Raw genomic sequence first — 18,778 nt, 5'->3', positions numbered from 1 at the left:
ACAGGTTTTAGATAAGTTGAATTGTTGCTCTATGTATTCTTTCAACTGTTGGAGGATTTCATCTATCGAAACCTCAGGCAGTGCCTGCCCACCTTTAACAGTTGTAGGCAATTCTTTGCTCTTATCTCCTGCTGCCATAATACTGATTTCTTTACTGGGGTCTCGAGTCATAGGCTGTCCAGTCGATCAGTGGGTCGATGATTAATTAACTAACACACCACCGAAGTTAGACGTCTATGGGAGCTCGAGCCGACTACCAACCAGAGGGTTCGCAAACCGGAGGATTTCGGAATCTCGTAGAAGGAGAGGCGAATTTAGACTTTTGACCGAAGACTTTTATAAAGAGGATTCCTTACCTCAGTATGTAGGTCCAATGTCCAAAATTCAGTTTCTTCCCTCAGCGATCGTGTTCATGACGCCAAAATTGTTAGATCTCTTAATTTTCAATGAAATGCGAACTCCGGTTGTAGTTTTAATGTAATTGTATTCTGGCAGCAGCAACAAGCTTCTGGCTGATTGCCAGTTCCTTTGTCTTACTGAGAACACATGGCAAAACATGGCTGTTCTTATACCTGATCAGCTTACTGAAAAGAACGCGCCTTCTTTAAACTTATTGGTTCAATTGATATTCTGTTAACCTTTAATTGGTTCGCTACCAAAGGTCCTAAAATGTCAAGTTGATTGATGACTTAATGCAACATGCTCCCACTCACGTAGCAGCTCTGACTGAGAAGTTTGTGTATTCTCACAGCCTGTCTGAATGCAGCCTGTTTGAATTCTCAATCAGCCCATCTCTGGATGCGGGCCGGTGCATTTGTATTTATCCCTTTACTCTCAGAAAACAGGGATATTAGTGGCTTATGATCTGTTTCCAATTCGAATTTAACCCAAACAGATATTGATGCATTTTCTTTACCCCATAAACACACGCTAACGCTTCTTTTTCAATCATGTTGTAGGCTCTCTCAGCCTTAGACAGACTTCTGGGTGCATAAGCAACCAGTTGCAATTTCCCAGATTCATTAGCTTGTTGCAATACAAACCCGATCACATGCATCACATGCTAGTACCAAACGCTTACATGGATCATATAACACAAGCAATTTGTTTGAGCATAACAATTTTCTAGCTTCTACAAAGGCATTTTCTTGGCTTTTGCCCCATACCTATTCGTCTCCTTTACGCAGTAAGGCGTGCAGTGGTTCTAACAGTGTGCTGAGACCCGGTAAGAAGTTACCAAACTAGTTCAGTAGTCCTAGAAACGACCGCAGCTCCATCATGTTCTGTGGCATCGGTGCGTTCTTGATTGCCTCCTTCTTCGTATTAGTGGGCCTGATGCTGCCCACCGCGATTCTTCTCCCCAGGAACTCCAATGCGGGCACCAGGAAAACGCACTTCGAGCGTTTCAACCTGAGCCCCATGCGGTTGAGCCGACAAAGAACCTCCTCCAGGTTCTGCAGATGCTCGACTGTGTCCCGACCTGTAACCAAGATGTCATCCTGGAAGACCACCATGTGCGGGATCGACTTCAGTAAGCTTTCCATGTTTCTCTGGAATATAGGCACGGCTGATCGAATTCCAAATGGGCATCTGTTATAAATGAAGAGACCTTTGTGCATGTTGATGCAGGTGAGGCCCTTCGATGATTCTTCCAGCTCCTGTGTCATGTAGGCCGAGGTCAAGTCCAGCTTCGTGAACGTCTTTCCTCCCGTCAGTGTAGCGAAAAGGTCATCTGCCTTTGGTAGAGGATATTGATCCTGCAGGGAGAACCAATTGATAGTTACTTTGTAATTACCACAAATTCTATTGGTGCCATCTCCCTTGAGGACTGGAACAATTGGACTGACCCACTTGAATTCGATCGGCGAAATGGTGCCCTTTCGTTGCAGCCGGTCCAGCTCGATATCTACCCTTTCTCTCATCATGTACGGTACTGCTCTCGCCTTGTGATGGATGGGTCGCGCCCTGCAATTAGGTGGATCTGCACTTTTGCTCCTTGGAACTTCCTGATGCCTGGTTCGAACAGCGAAGGGAACTTGTTTAAGACCTGTGCACACTAAGTGTCGTTAGCGGATGAGAGCACTCGGACATCATCCCAGTTCCATCGTGTCTTTCCTAGCCAGCTCCTGCCGAGGGGCGTGGGACCATAGCCCGGTACCACCCAGAGTGGTAGCTTGTGCACCACTCCATCGTAGGAGACCTTTACAGTAGCACTACTGATTACGGGAATCAGTTCCTTTGTGTAAGTTCTCCGTTTCGTGCGAATGGGAGGCAAGACTGACTTTGAGGCCTTGCTGCACCACAATTTTTTGGAAGTCTTTTTGTTCATAATGGACTGGATCACGCCTGTGTCCAGCTCCATGGACACCGGGAGTCCATTTAATTCAACCTTCAGCATTATCGGGGACAATTCGTGCTGAATGTGTGCACCCATGTCCCTCTGCCTCCTCTATCTGAGGCTCTGATTCGTCATGATCCTCCGTGGATCTGTCCTCCTCTGCAACATGGTGGTTTGCAGGTTTAACAGGCTTTGCAGCTCGCCTGCACACTCGTTGGAGGTGTCCCATTGTTCCACAGCCCTTGCAAGCATACTCTTTGAATTGGCATGAATTGAATCGATGATCACCCCTGCAGCGCCAACAAGGTGTTAATGGCCTTGCATTCATCACCCTTGACAGTGGACTCTGAGACATCTGTGGATGTGCAGCTGCAGGCATGTAGGGCATGCCCTGTACGTTGCGATTTGAAAACAATATCACTTTGTTCACAGTATTTGTAGCAGCAGTTGTATGCTGAGAGATTTGCTGAGTATTGTCACTGGTGGCAATTAACGCCTGGGCTATTGCTATGGCCTTACTCAAGGTTGGGGTCTCTATAGTCAAAAGTTTGCGAAGTATCACTTTATGGCCAATGCCAAGCAAGAAAAAGTCTCTGAGCATGTGCTCCAAATGTCCTTCAAATTCACAATGTGCTGCAAGGCGTCTTAGCTCAGTGACATAACTCGCCACTTCCTGGCCTTCAGACCTTTTGTAGGTGTAGAACCGGTACCTCGCCATCAGAACACTTTCCTTCGGGTTTAGATGCTCCCGGACCAGTGTGCACAAATCATCATACGATTTTTCTCTGTGTTTCGCTGGAGTAAGCAGATTTTTCATGAGACCTTACATTGATGCCCTGCAGACGGCGAGGAGAATCGCCCTTCATTTGGCAGCATTCGCTTCTCCTTCCAGCTCATTGGACATGATGTATTGGTCGAGTGGCTCCACAAAGGTTTCCCAATCATCTCCCTCTGAGAATTTCTCCAGGATGCCCACTGTTCGCTTCATCGTTGGGTTCGTCATCTGTATCTCGTCGTCAGTTGTTATATATGAATAAAGAGTCTGACCAGATACTGTGAGCTCAAAGTAAAGTGTGATTGTAGTCTTTTATTGCAGGTCTCCAGAGTGCCTCTCCAGCCTGTGAGTCCTCCTTAAGTACCTGTGCTCCCAAGGGATTGTGGGACTCCCAGGGTTGAGCCCTCTGGTGGATGTACAAGCTTTATACAACTTTACATACATTAAAGTGTTGAATGGCAGAGCGGGCTCGAGGGGCCATGTGGTCGACTCCTGCTCCTATTTCTTATGTTCCTATGTTCCAAAGTGGCAAGTTTGATCCAAAATTGGCTCGGAGGCAGGCAGCAAAAGGTAATGCTTGAGGGGAGTTCTGCAGAGCTAAGTGCTGGGTCCCTTGCTTTGTGGTATATATCAATGACTTGGACTTAAATGTTGGGGGTATGATTAAGACGTTTGCAGATGACACTAAAATAGGCTGAATGATAATGAAGAAGAAAGCTGCGGACTGCAGGAAGATATCAATGTAATGGTCAGGAGGGCAGAACAGTTGGGCAAATGGAATTCAATCCGGATAAGTGTGAGGTAATGCATTTGGGGAGGTTGAACAAGGTAAGGAATACACATTAAATGGTACAACACTGAAAAGTGTAGTGGAACAAAGGGACATTGGAGTGCAGGTCCACAGATTCCTGAAAGTAGCAGGCCAGGTAGATAAGGTGGTTAAGAAGGCATATGGAATACTTGCCTTTATTAATCGAGGCATGGAATACAAGAGCAAGGGGGTTATGCTTGAACTGTATAAAACATTGGTTAGGCCGCAGCTGGAGTACTGTGTGCAGTTCTGGTCACCATGGGCCCAAGTTTCGGCCTCAGTTGCTCCTGATTTTTTGGAGCAACTGGTGTAGAATGGAGTATCTTAGAAATTCAAATTCTCGGCATTTAGTTTGCTCCAGTTCTAGTCAGTTAGAACAGTTTCACTTTGGAACAGAATTTTTTTTTCAAAAGGGGGCGTGTTCGGCCACTTACGCCTGTTTTCAAAGTTTCGTCAGTGAAAACTTACTCCAAACTAACTTAGAATGGAGTAAGTGAAGATTTTTGTACGCTCGAAAAAACCTTGTCTGCACGTTAGAAAATCAGGCGTAGGTTACAAATCAGGCGTAGGGAATGGGGGGGGGTAGGTTTAAAGGGAAGTTTACAAACATTAAACACTTCAGTTTTACAAATAAAGAGACATCATCAATAATAAATGATAAAAACATCAATAAATCAACCAATAAATCAATCAAAATAATTAATAAGAAATATATATTTTTTAAATCAATAAATAAAACATTTTCTACTTACCGACTGCAGCACCAGGAGCCCTCCAACAGCATGCTGGGATACCCCCCCCCCCCCAACAGTGTGTCTCTGTCAGTGTCTCTATCTCTCTGTCTGTCTGTCTGTGTGTGTCTCTCACTCTCTGTCTGTCAGTGTCTGTGTTTCTGACAGTGAGGGGAGGGGGGGTAGAGGCAGCGAGGGGGAGCAGGGGAGGGGAGGGAGGGAAGGGGGAGAAGGGGAAGGGGGAGAGAAGGGGGGAGAAGGGGGGGAAATGAGAAGGGGGAAAAGGAGTAGGGGGGAGGCTGAACGGGGAGGGGGAGGAGGCTGAACGGAGAGGGGGGTAGGCTGAACGGTGGGGGCGGGGGGGGGAGGCTGAACGGGGGGTGGGGGGGCAGGCTGAATGGGCCGGGCCCGGCAGCCGGGCCCAAGACTTCGGGCAGGGCCCGTCCCCAGCACCAGATTTACAGGTAGGTGGCGTTGGGTCAGGTCGGGTCCGGGGTCGGGAGCATGGGTCGGATCGGGTCGGGATCGGTCCCGGGTTGGGGGGCGGCGGTCGGGAGCACAGGTCGGGTCGGGGGCGGAGGGGAAGGAGGGAGGTCGGTTCGGGTCGGTTCGTGTCGGGGGCGGGGGGAGGGAGGTCAGGGTGGGTCGGGTGGGGCGGGGGTGGGTCGGGAGCGCGGGTCGGGTCGTGGGGCTGGTGGGAGGGAGGTCGGTTCAGTTCGGGTCAGGTGGGGGGAACCGCGGGTCGGGTCCAGTCCGGTCCGGGGGCGGGGTGGGGGGGGTGGAGCGGGAGTCGGGTCGGTGTCGGGGTCCGGTCTGGTCTGGGGGCGCGGGGGAAAGCGGGAGTCGAGTTGGGTCGGGAGGAAGCAGGAGCTGGGCGTGGGAGGAGCCTTATGAATGCAGCCCCTGTGAGGCCATTCAGCCAGGGCTACAGGCTGCGTGCTTCTGGCCCCTCCCACACAGTTTTGGGCGCCTGGCCCCTCCCACTGTAGCACGCATGTGCAGAGGTACCGGCACTGTTTTAGCGCAGGGACCTAGCTCCGCCCCCCACAGCTCGTGCTGTGCCACACCCGGCTCAAGAGGACCAGCAGGGAGCCTGAGAATCTGGAAGTTTTTTTTAGGCGCACTTTGTGGCACGGAAAACGGGCGTCCAGGTCGGGACTGCGCCGTTCTAGGTGCGGCCCGAAACTTGGGCCCAAAATTACAGGAAAGATGAGATTGCACTGGAAAGATGTAAAGGAGATGTACACGAATGTTGCCTGGACTGGAGTATTTTAGCAATGAGAAAAGTTTGGAGATTCTAGGTATGTTTTCTTTGTAACAGAGGAGGCTAAGGGGAGACGGGGATTGAGGTGTATAAAATTATGAGGGGCCTAGATAGAATGGATAGGAATGACCTATTCCCCTTGGCAAAAGATCAACAACCAGGGGGCAGAGATTTAAAGTAATTGGGGGGAGGTTTAGAGGAGAAATGCGGGGAAATTTCTTCACCCAGAGGGTGATGGGCGTCTGGAACTCACTGCCTGAAAGGGTTGTAGAGACGGGAACCCTCACCATATTTAAAAAGATACTTGGATGTGCATTAAATTGCTGTTTTCTACAGGGCTACGAAACGAGATGGAAAGAGGGATTAGGCTGGATAGCTCTTGGTCGACCAGTGCAGACAAGATGGGCTGAATTGGACTCATTCCATGCTGTAAATTTCTATGATTCTATGATGACCAGTGTTAAGTGTCCAAAGGTGAGGTAAAGCATATGAATTGAAGGGTTGAATACTGATTGATAAAGATTGTTGGTAGGTGGGTGATACGGGTGTAGCAAATTGACCAGTGGATGAGGCTAGTGGTGCAGTTGGTTGGATATGCCATTTGATGATTGAACTCACTCACCTTAACCCCAGCCCTTTAGATTATTAAACTTCTTCCTGCACTGTATCCATGTTCTTGGAGCTACACTCCTGCCTTTGACCTCCACCGTTACTTCTTCTCACTGCCTCCTGAGCATATGTCTGGAGGGCCTCATGCCCCCTGCAGGTACAAGACATCTCTTCTCAATTCCCCCTCTTCCATCAAGGCCTCCAGTACATTGTCAGAAATTAGGGTGCACACGCTCGCTACCATAATCAGCCATTCTTCAATCAAAAGCACAAATTCTGCTTACAAAGGATTCCCAGCACTTCCTGCAGTCACAATGCACCTCCCCTTTAAGCGGTTCAGGCTGCTTTAATGTAGCACGAGCCACTCGCAATATCTGACCCCCTGATATGCAGTTAATGAACAGTGCATGTAGCACTGGCTGCAGGCAGCAATCATTTAAAACAGCCCGCATCATAACGAACGGGCATGAGTTAATCGTGGACCGTGATCCCCACACCGATTTTCAGGAGTTAGCCAATTTCTCCCAACAGTTAGTAATGATTGTGCTTGTGGAAATCGAGTGCATGTGATAGGGTAGATCTAATATTGTAGAATGGGCCCAAAAGTGGTTTTGTGCAGGCAGCATGCTCCAACTGTGTGGCTCCTGAATGCAGGCCTGGAGCCTCATTTCAATCATTTAGGTGAGAAAGAAAAGTGAGCAGCCTCACTTGATGGATGTGGATTAGGGAACTTGACACGGAACAGGGCCTGCTCCACCCTGGGTTGTTCAGTGGTCGCTGCAGCCTAAACTATGGCCACCAGCACAAGTAAGATTTTCAAAAGAAATCTATTTTTAAAAACGTCGCTGTGGAGCCAGCAGGAGCAGGAGTGCTCCCCTGACACCACAGCTGCCCGATTGCCCCCACCTCATTGCATCGCCCCACTCCCGGTCTAAATTCAAACCATTCCCAGCAAGGCAAGCGGCTCAATATTCATTTCTTCAAATGGGTGAGGTGGCCGGCAGCTCAGTGGGTAACACTCTTGTCTCTGAGTCAGAAGGTTATGGGGTCAGGTCCCACTCCTGAGACTTGACTACAAAATTCTAGTGCAGTACTGAGGGAGTGTGGCACTGTTGAAGGTGCCATCTTCAAGATGAAATGTTAAACTGAGGCCCGTCTGCTCTCTCAGGTGACGTAAAAGATCCCATACCATTACTTCCTAGAAGAGCAAGGGAGTTATCCCCGGTGTCCTGATCAATATTATCCCTCAATCAACATCACTAAACAAAAACAGATGATCTGGTCATTATCACATTGCTGTTTGTGGAAGCTTGCTGTGCACAACTTAGCTGCTGAGTTTCATACATTCAGCAGTGACTGCACTTCAAAAATACTTCATTGGCTGTAAAGCACTTTGGGGCAGGCTGAGGTCATGAAAGGCACTATATTAATGCAAATCTTCCTTTCTTTCTCAATTAAATGATTGAAATGAGGCTCGAGGCCTGAATTCAGGTCAGTCAAGGGTCACACAGTTGAAGCATGCTGCTTACGCAGTACAGGTACCCAATCTGGGCTTAATTTAAATATTTTAAAAGATTCACTCAAACTACTCAGGCATCAGCATAACTTTCATTATTGCCCAGGGCGGAGATTTGCAATGGCACCACGCAGCTGGCAGGACCTTGCATGCAGCGGCCAGGCGGAGAGCGCAGGCCGGAGCAGCAGCGGCAGCGAACAGCAGCGACCAGGCGGAGAACGCGGACTGGGGCAGCGAGCAGGCAGAGAGCCAACAGCAACTCAACACAGGAGTGACATCAGAAACCAAAAGTAACTTCGGCACAAGGGAAGGAGCTGATTGGTGAGTAGCCGGTGAATGTTTTTTTTGTCTTCTAGTGTTAAGTTTATTTCATAGTTTAGTTTATAGTTTATAGTAAATTAACTAGAGGCATGGCAGGGCAGCTCCAGCGCCATGTGGGAAGTCCTGGATGCTTCGCATAGCCTGGATGACCACATGTGCAGGAAGTGTCACCAGTTACAGCAACTTGAGCTCCGCATTTCGGACCTTAACTGGCGGCTGGAGTCACTGCGGTGCATCCACGAGGTTGAGAGCGACGAGGACAGTACGTTTCTAGAGGTGGTCACCCCGCAGCTAAAGAGTGTGCAGGCAGAGAGGGAGTGGGTGACCACCAGACAGAAGTGGAGGACTAGGCAGGTAGTGCAGGAGTCCCCTGAGTCCATCTCGCTTTCCAACCAGTATTCTGTTCTGAGTACTGGTGAGGCGATGGTGCCTCTGGGGAGTGCAGCCAGAGACAAGACCATGGCACCACGAGTGGCTCAGCTGCACAGGTGAGGAGGAAGAAGAATGGAAGAGCAATAGTGGTAGGGGTTTCAATAGTCAGGGAAGCAGACAGGCGTTTCTGCGGCCGCAGACGAGACTCCAGGAGAGTATGTTGCCTCCCTGGTGCCAGGGTCAAGGATGTCACAGCGCGGACGCAGGGCATTCTGGTGGGAGAGGGTGAACAGCCAGAGGTCGTGATGAATATCGGTACCAATGACATAGGTAGAAAGTGGGATGAGGTCCTGCTTGCAGAGTTTATGGAGCTAGGAGAGAGATTAAAAAGCAGGACCTCAAAGGTAGTAATCTCTGGGTTACTGCCGGTGCCACGTACTAGTGCGTACAGAAATAGGAGGATAGAGCAGATGAATGTGTGGCTGGAGAGATGGTGCAGGTGGGAGGGCTTTAGATTACTGAGGCAGTAGGACCATTTCTGGGGTGGTGGGACTTGTACAAGCCAGATGAGTTGTATCGCAACAGAGCAGGAACCAGTATCCTCACAGGAGAGTTTGCTAGTGCTGTTGGGGAGGGTTTAAACTAACTTGGCAGGGGGATGGGAATGGGAGAATAGATTCAGTGGAAGACAAGTAAAGCTGGAATTGGGCAGCAGAAAATTAAAAAGTGAATTTGGAAGACAGAGGAAACAAGGGCTGGAAAATAGACAACAGGGAAGTTTGTCACCACTAAATGTTATATGCTTCAATGCAAAGAGTATAGGGAATAAGGCAGATGAGCTGAGAGCACAGATAGACACTTGGGATTACGATATTATAGCCATTACTGAGACATGGCTGAAAGAAGAGCTGGTATGGTAGCACAACATTCCTGGTTACAGGATTTTCAGAATGTATCGAGAGGGAGGGTCGCAATATTAATTAAAGAAACAATTACAGCTGTGAGAAGGGATGATATGTTAGAGGCGTCATCAAACGAGGCCATATCGGTTGAATTGCAGAACAAAAAAGGGGCGATCACACTACTGGGAGTGTACTAAAGACCGCCTAACAGTCAGAGGAAGATAGAAGAACAAATATGTCGGCAAATTGCTGCGAAATGCAAAAACTATAGAGCTGTAATAGTGGGGAATTTCAACTACCCGAATATTAACTGGGGAAAAAAAGCAGTGTAAATGGTACAGAGGGTGCGGAATTCCTAAAATACATTCAGGAGAACTTCTTTAGCCAATATGTAATAAGCCCAATGGGGGCGGGGGGGCATGGTGTTTTTGGACTTGTTTTTTGGGAATGAAGAGGGGCAGGTGAAGGGGGTAACAGTGGGAGAACATTTTGGTACAAGTGATCATAATTAAGTAAGATTTAGGGTAGTTATGTAAAGGGACATTGGAGTGCAGGTCCACAGATCCCTGAAAGTAGCAGGCCAGGTAGATAAGGTGGTTAAGAAGGCATATGGAATACTTGCCTTTATTAGTGGAGGCATGGAATACAAGAGCAAGGAGATTATGCTTGAACTATATAAAACACTGGTTAGGCCACAGCTGGAGTATTGTGTGCATGTAGTTCTGGTCACCACGTGACAGGAAAGATGTGATTGCACTGGAAAGAGTGCAGAGGAGATTTACCAGAACGTTGCATGGACTGGAGAATATTGGCTATGAGGAAAGATTGGAGATGCTGGGTTAGTTTTCTTTGGAACAGACAGCCTTATTGAGATGTGTATAATTATGAGGGGTCTGGATAGAGTGGATAGGAAGGATCTGCTTCCCTTGGCAGAGGGGTCAACAAACAGGGGGCATAGATTTAAAGTAATTGGGGGGAGGTTTAGAGGGGATGTGAGGGGAAATTTCTTTAGCCAGAGGGTGCCGCGAGTCTGGAACTCACTGCCTGAAAGGGTGGTAGAGGCAGGAACGCTCACCACATTTAAAAGGTACTTGGATGTATACCTGAACTGCCGTAACCGACAGGGCTATGAAGCAAGAGCTGGATACTAGGATTAAGCCAGATAGCTCTTGGTCGGCTGGCGCGGACATGATGGGCTGAAATGGCCTCCTTCCGTGCTATAAATGTCTTTGATTCTATGATTCTATGAGTGTGCTATTGGAAAACCGTGGCTGCATTGCATGTGATGTTTCGTCCATCTCTCTGAATGAATGGAAAGTAATAGAAACATAGAAACATAGAAAATAGATGCAGGAGTAGGCCATTCAGCCCTTCGAACCTGCACCACCATTCAATGAGTTCATGGCTGAACATGTAACTTCAGTACCCCCTTCCTGCTTTCTCGCCATACTCCTTGATCCCCCTCGTAGTAAGGACTTCATCGAACTCCCTTTTGAATATATTAAGTGAATTGGCCTCAACTACTTTCTGTGGTAGAGAATTCCACAGGTTGACCACTCTCTGGGTGAAGAAGTTTCTCCTCATCTCGGTCCTAAATGGCTTACCCCTTATCCTTAGACTGTGACCCCTGGTTCTAGACTTCCCCAACATTGGGAACATTCTTCCTGCATCTAACCTGTCTAAACCCGTCAGAATTTTAAACGTTTCTATGAGATCCCCTCTCATTCTTCTGAACTCCAGTGAATACAAGCCCAGTTGATCCAGTCTTTCTTGATAGGTCAGTCCCACCATCCCGGGAATCAGTCTGGTGAATCTTCGCTGCACTCCCTCAATAGCAAGAATGTCCTTCCTCAAGTTAGGAGACCAAAACTGCACACAATACTCCAGGTGTGGCCTCACCAAGGCCCTGTACAACTGTAGCAACACCTCCCTGCCCCTGTACACAAATCCCCTAGCTATGAAGGCCAACATGCCATTTGCTTTCTTAACGGCCTGCTGTACCTGCATGCCAATCTTCAATGACTGATGTACCATGACACCCAGGTCTCATTGCACCTCCCCTTTTCCTAATCTGTCACCATTCAGATAATAGTCTGTCTCTCTGTTTTTACCACCAAAGTGGATAACCTCACATTTATCCACATTATACTTCATCTGCCATGCATTTGCCCACTCACCTAACCTATGCAAGTCACTCTGCAGCCTCATAGCATCCTCCTCGCAGCTCACACTGCCACCCAACTTAGTGTCATCCGCAAATTTGGAGATACTACATTTAATCCCCTCGTCTAAATCATTAATGTACAGTGTAAAAAGCTGGGGCCCCAGCTCAGAACCTTGCGGTACCCCACTAGTCACTGCCTGCCATTCTGAAAAGTACCCATTTACTCCTACTCTTTGCTTCCTGTCTGACGCCCAGTTCTCAAACCACGTCAGCACACTACCCCCAATCCCATGTGCTTTAACTTTGCACATTAATCTCTTGTGTGGGACCTTGTCGAAAGCCTTCTGAAAGTCGAAATACACCACATCAACTGGTTCTCCCTTGTCCACTTTACTGGAAACATCCTCAAAAAATTCCAGAAGATTTGTCAAGCATGATTTCCCTTTCACAAATCCATGCTGACTTGGACCTATCATGTCACTTTTTTCCAAATGCGCTGCTATGACATCCTTAGTAATTGATTCCATCATTTTACCCACTACCGATGTCAGGCTGACCGGTCTATAATTCCCTGTTTTCTCTCTCCCTCCTTTTTTTAAAAAGTGGGGTTACTTTGGCTACCCTCCACGCGATAGGAACTGATCCAGAGTCAATGGAATTTTGGAAAATGACTGTCAATGCATCCACTATTTCCAAGGCCACCTCCTTAAGTACTCTGGGATGCAGTCCATCAGGCCCTGGGGATTTATCGGCCTTCAATCCCATCAATTTCCCCAACACAATTTCCCGACTAATAATGATTTCCCTCAGTTCCTCCTCCTTACTAGACCCTCTGACCCCTTTTATATCTGGAAGGTTGTTTGTGTCCTCCTTAGTGAATACCGAACCAAAGTACTTGTTCAATTGGTCTGCCATTTCTTTGTTCCCCGTTATGACTTCCCCTGATTCTGACTGCAGGGGACCTACGTTTGTCTTTACTAACCTTTTTCTCTTTACATATCTATAGAAACTTTTGCAATCCGCCTTAATGTTCCCTGCAAGCTTCTTCTCGTACTCCATTTTCCCTGCCCTAATCAAACCCTTAGTCCTCCTCTGCTGAGTTCTAAATTTCTCCCAGTCCCCGGGTTCGCTGCTATTTCTGGCCAATTTGTATGCCACTTCCTTGGCTTTAATATTATCCCTGATTTCCCTTGATCGCCACGGTTGAGCCACCTTCCCTTTTTTATTTTTACGCCAGACAGGAATGTACAATTGCTGTAGTTCATCCATGCAGTCTCTAAATGTCTGCTATTGCCCATCCACTGTCAACCCCTTCAGTATCATTCGCCAATCTATGCTATCCAATTCACGCCTCATACCTTCAAAGTTACCCTTCTTTAAGTTCTGGACCATGGTCTCTGAATTAACTGTTTCATTCTCCATCCTAATGCAGAATTCCACCATATTATGGTCACTCTTCCCCAAGGGGCCTCGCACAATGAGATTGCTAATTAATCCTCTCTCATTACACAACACCCAGTCTAAGATGGCCTCCCCCCTCGTTGGTACCTCGACATATTGGTCTAGAAAACCATCCCTTATGCACTCCAGGAAATCCTCCTCCACCGTATTGCTTCCAGTTTGGCTAGCCCAATCTATGTGCATATTAAAGTCACCCATTATAACTGCTGTACCTATATTGCATGCACGCCTAATTTCCTGTTTGATGCCCTCCCCAACATCACTACTACTGTTTGGAGGTCTGTACACAACTCCCACTAACGTTTTTGCCCTTTGGTGTTCTGCTGATCTACCCATATAGATTCCACATCATCCAAGCTAATGTACTTCCTAACTATTGCATTAATCTCCTCGTTAACCAGCAATGCTACTGCACCTCCTTTTCCTTTTATTCTATCTTTCCTGAATGTTGAATACCCCTGGATGTTGAGTTCCCAGCCCTGATCATCCTGGAGCCACGTCTCCGTAATCCCAATCACATCATATTTGTTAACATCTATTTGCACAGTTAATTCATCCACCTTATTGTGGATACTCCTTGCATTAAGACACAAAGCCTTCAGGCTTGTTTTTTTAACACCTTTTGTCCTTTTAGAATTTTGCTGTACAGTGGCCCTTTTTGTTCTTTGCCTTGGGTTTCTCTGCCCTCCACTTTTCCTCATCTCCTTTCTGTCTTTTGCTTTTGCCTCCTTTTTGTTTCCCTCTGTCTCCCTGCATTGGTTCCCATCCCCCTGCCATATGAGTTTTACTCCTCCCCAATAGCACTAGCAAGCACTCCCCCTAGGACATTGGTTCCGGTCCTGCCCAGGTGCAGACTGTCCGGTTTGTACTGGTCCCACCTCCCCCAGAACCGGTTTCAATGCCCCAGGAATTTGATTCCCTCCCTGCTGCACCACTGATCAAGCCACGTATTCATCTGCACTATCCTGCAATTCCTACTCTGACTAGCACGTGGCACCGGTAGCAATCCCTAGATTACTACTTTTGAGGTCCTACTTTTTAATTTAGCTCCTAGCTCCTTAAATTCATTTCATAGGACCTCATCCCTTTTTTTACCTATGTCGTTGGTACCAATGTGCACCACGACAACTGGCTGTTCTCCCTCCCTTTTCAGAATGTCCTGCACCCGCTCTGAGACATCCTTGACCCTTGCACCAGGGAGGCAACATACCATCCTGGAGTCTCGGTTGCGGCCGCAGAAACGCCTATCTATTCCCCTCACCATTGAATCCCCTATCACTATCGCTCTTCCACTCTTTTTCCTGCCCTCCTGTGCAACAGAGCCAGCCACGGTGCCATGAACTTGGCTGCTGCTGCCCTCCCCTGATGAGTCATCCCCCCCAACAGTACTCAAAGCGGTGTATCTGTTTTGCAGGGGGATGACCACAGGGGACCCCTGCACTACCTTCCTTGCACTACTCATCCTGCTGGTCATCCATTCCCTATCTGGCTGTGGACCCTTATCCTGCGGTAAGACCAACTCGCTACACATGCTACTCACGTCATTCTCAGCACCATGGATGCTCCAGAGTGAATCCACTCTCAGCTCCAATTCTGCAACGCGGACCGTCAGGAGCTGGAAGCAGATACACTTTCCGCACATGTAGTCGTTAGGGACACCGGAAGTGACCCTGAGTTCCCACATGGTACAGGAGAAGCATAACACCCGACCGAGCTCTCCTGCCATGACTTAACCCTTAGATACAATTACAACCTGTCTGCCGATCCCCGGACTCACGCCTCAGCGACCACAAACTCCCGCTGCCTCTCGCTGCCTTTTATAAGCCTCTGCTGATCCCCGGACTCACGCCTCAGCAACCACGAACTCCCGCTGCCTCTCGTGGCCTTTTATCGGCGAAAGAACCTGTACTTTGCTGCTACGTTGCTGCATGTGAAATCCAGCCGCTGGCTTGGGGCTTCTGAAAGCTTTGCCCAAATGCTTTGAAAACAATTTTTCAATAAAATCGAAACATGACTAACAACCACATGACATTCCTCTATCTGCTATTCCACTGAAAGCATTAACCCTTTTATTTTAATGATTTTAGTGCCTTCGTTTAAATAGAGAACAGAGAAATGTCATCAAAATATGGAAATGATTTCAGCCCTTTTGTCTTTGATTTGTTGGACACTGATTCTAAAGACTGGGTCATTAGCTGATTGAAACCCAGAAGGCTAAAGAGTAACAGGAGCATATCATTGAGATGGCAAGACCAACCTTTGATGTGAATATTACACTTTAAAACAGTGAGCGCTATGTCTCGTCGATAGTGCCAGCAGCTTCCACAAGGTAACTTGCTCACCACATTGCAAGGAATAAATTATAAGATCATAAGAACATAAGAAATAGGAGCAGGAGTAGGCCATACGGCCCCTCGAGCCTGCGCCGCCATTCAATAAGATCATGGCTGATCTGATCATGGACTCAGCTCCACTTCCCCGGCCACTCCCCATAATCCCTTATGCCCTTACCGTTTAAGAAACTGTCTATTTCTGTCTTAATTTTATTCACTGTCCCACATTCATCAGCTCTCTGAGGCAGTGAATTCCACAGATTTACAACCCTCTGAGAGAAGAAATTTCTCCTCGTCTCTATTTTAAATGAACGGCCCCTTATTCTAAGGTCCTGCCCTCTAGGTCTAGTGTCAGCCATCAGTGGAAACATCCTCTCTGCATCCACCTTGTCAAGCCACCTCATAATCTTATACGTTTCGATAAGATCACCTCTTATTCTTCTGAATTCCAATGAGTAGAGGCCCAACCTACTCAACCTTTCCTCATAAGTCAACCCCCTCATCCCCGGAATCAACCTCGTGAACCTTCTCTGAACTGTCTCCAAAGCAAATATATCTGGAAACCAAAACTGCACACAGTATTCCAGGTGAGGCCTCACCAATACCTTGTATAGCTGTAGCAAGATTTTCCTGCTTTTATATTCGATCACTTTTGCAATAAAGGCCAAGATACCATTGGCCTTCCAGATCACTTGCTATACCTGCATATTATCCTTTTGTGTTTCATGCACAAATACGCCCAGGTCCCGCTGTACTGCGGCACTTTGCAATCTTTCTCCATTTAGATAATAACTTGCTCTCTGATTTTTTCTGCCAAAGTGCATGACCTCACACTTTCCAACATTATATACTCCAGCTGCCAAATTTTTGCCCACTCACGTAGCCTGTCTATGTCCTTTTGCAGATTTTTTGTGTCCTTCTCACACATTGCTTTTCCTCTCATCGTTGTATCATCAGCAAACTTGGCTGCGTTACACTCAGTCCCTTCTTCCAAATCGTTAATATAGATTGTAAATAGTTGGGGTCCCAGCACTGATCCCAGGATTATTACTTGTTACTAAAGTAAAGCACCCATTCAGAAAGTAATCCAAATTGCTCTAAAGTACCATGAAAGAAGACAAAGAAAGACTTGTATTTATACGCCATTCATGACCTCAATACGTCCCAAAGCACTTAATTAAGTACTTTTATATTGCAGTCATTGTTGTAATGTCGGGAAAATCGACAGCCAATTTGTACATAGCCAGGTCCCACAAACAATGAAACATCGAAACATAGAAAATAGTGCAGGAGTAGGCCATTCGGCCCTTCGAGCCTGCACCACCATTCAATGTGATCATGGCTGATCATGCAACTTCAGTACATCTTTCCTGCTTTCTGTTCATATCCCGTGATCCCTTTAGCCGTAAGGGCCACATCTAACTCCCTTTTGAATATATCGACCGACGTGGCCTCAAAAACCTTCTGTGGTAGAGAATTCCACAGGTTCACAATTCTCTGAGTGAAGAAGTTTCTCCTCATCTCAGTCCGAAATGGCTTACCCCTTATCCTTAGACTGTGGCCCCTGGTTCTGGATCTCCCCAGCAACAGGAACATTCTTCCTGCCTCTAACCTGTCTAATCCCGTCAGAATTTTATATGTTTCTATGAGATCCCCTCTCATTCTTCTAAATTCCATTGAATATAAGCCGAGTCAATCCAGTCTTTCTTCATATGTCAGTCATGTCATCCCGGGAATCAGTGTGGTGAACCTTCGCTGCACTCCCTCAATAGCAAGAATGTCCTTCCTCAGATTAGGAGGCCAAAACTGAACACAATGTTCAAGGTGTGGTCTCACCAAGGCCCTATACAACTGCAATAAGGCCTCTCTGCTCCTATACTCAAATCTCCTCGCTATGAAGGCCAACATGCCATTTGCCTTCTTCACCGCCTGCTGTACCTGCATGCCAACTTTCAATGACTGATGTACCATGACACCCAGGTCTCATTGCATGCTCCCTTTTCCTAATCTGTCACCATTCAGATAATATTCTGCCTTCCTGTTTTTACCACCAAAGTGGATAACCTCACATTTATCTGCGGCATACTGCATCTGCGATGCATTTGCCCACTCACCTAACCTGTCCAAGTCACTTGCAGCCTTTTAGCATCCTCCTCACAGCTCACATTGCCACCTAGCTTCGTGTCATCTGCAAACTTGGAGATATTACTCTCAATTCCTTTGTCTAATTCATTAATGTATATTGTAAATAGCTGGAGTCCCAGCACTGAACCTTGCAGTACCCCACTTGTCACTGCCTGCCATTGCTTCCTGTCTGTCAACCAATTCTCTATCCATGTCAATACATCACTCCCAATACCTTGTGCTTTAATTTTGCACACCAATCTCTTGTGTGGGACCTTGTCAAAAGCCTTTTGAAAGTCCAAATACACCACATCCATTGGTTCTCCCTTGTCCACTCCACTAGTTACATCCTCAGAAAATATTAGAAGATTTGTCAAGCATGATTTCCCTTTCATAAATCCATGCTGACTTGGACTGATCCTGTCGCTGCTTCCCAAATGCGCTGCTTTTACATCTTTAATAATTCATTCCAACATTTTCCCCACCACCGATGTCAGGCTAACCAGTCTATAATTCCCTGTTTTCTCTCTCCCTCCTGTTTTAAAAAGTGGTTTTACATTAGCTACCCTCCAGTCCATAGGAACTGATCCAGAGACTATAGATTGTTGGAAAATGATCACCAATGCATCCACTATTTCTTGGGCCACTTTCTTAAGTACACTGGGATGCAGACTATCAGCCTCTGGGGATTTATCGGCCTTCAATCCCATCAATTTGCCGAACACAATTTCCTGACTAATAAGGATTTCCGGTAGTTCCTCCTTCCTGCTAGACCCTCGGTCTCCTAGTATTTCCGGAAGATTATTTGTTGCAGTACTGAGAGAGTAGTGAAGACATAACCAAGTATTTGTTCAAATCGGTCTGCCATTTCTTTGTTCCCCATTATAAATTCACCTGATTCTGACTGCAAGGGACCTATGTTTGTCTTCACTAATCTTTTTCTCTTCACATATTTATAGAAGCTTTTGCAGTCAGTTTTTATGTTCCCTGCAAGCTTCCTCTCATACTCTATTTCCCCCCTCCTAATTAAACCCATTGTCCTCCTCTGCTGAATTCT

The sequence above is a fragment of the Pristiophorus japonicus genome, chromosome 7 (assembly GCF_044704955.1).
Source record: "Pristiophorus japonicus isolate sPriJap1 chromosome 7, sPriJap1.hap1, whole genome shotgun sequence".
Taxonomy (NCBI): domain Eukaryota; kingdom Metazoa; phylum Chordata; class Chondrichthyes; family Pristiophoridae; genus Pristiophorus; species Pristiophorus japonicus.
Note: the sequence above shows the minus strand (reverse complement) of the source record.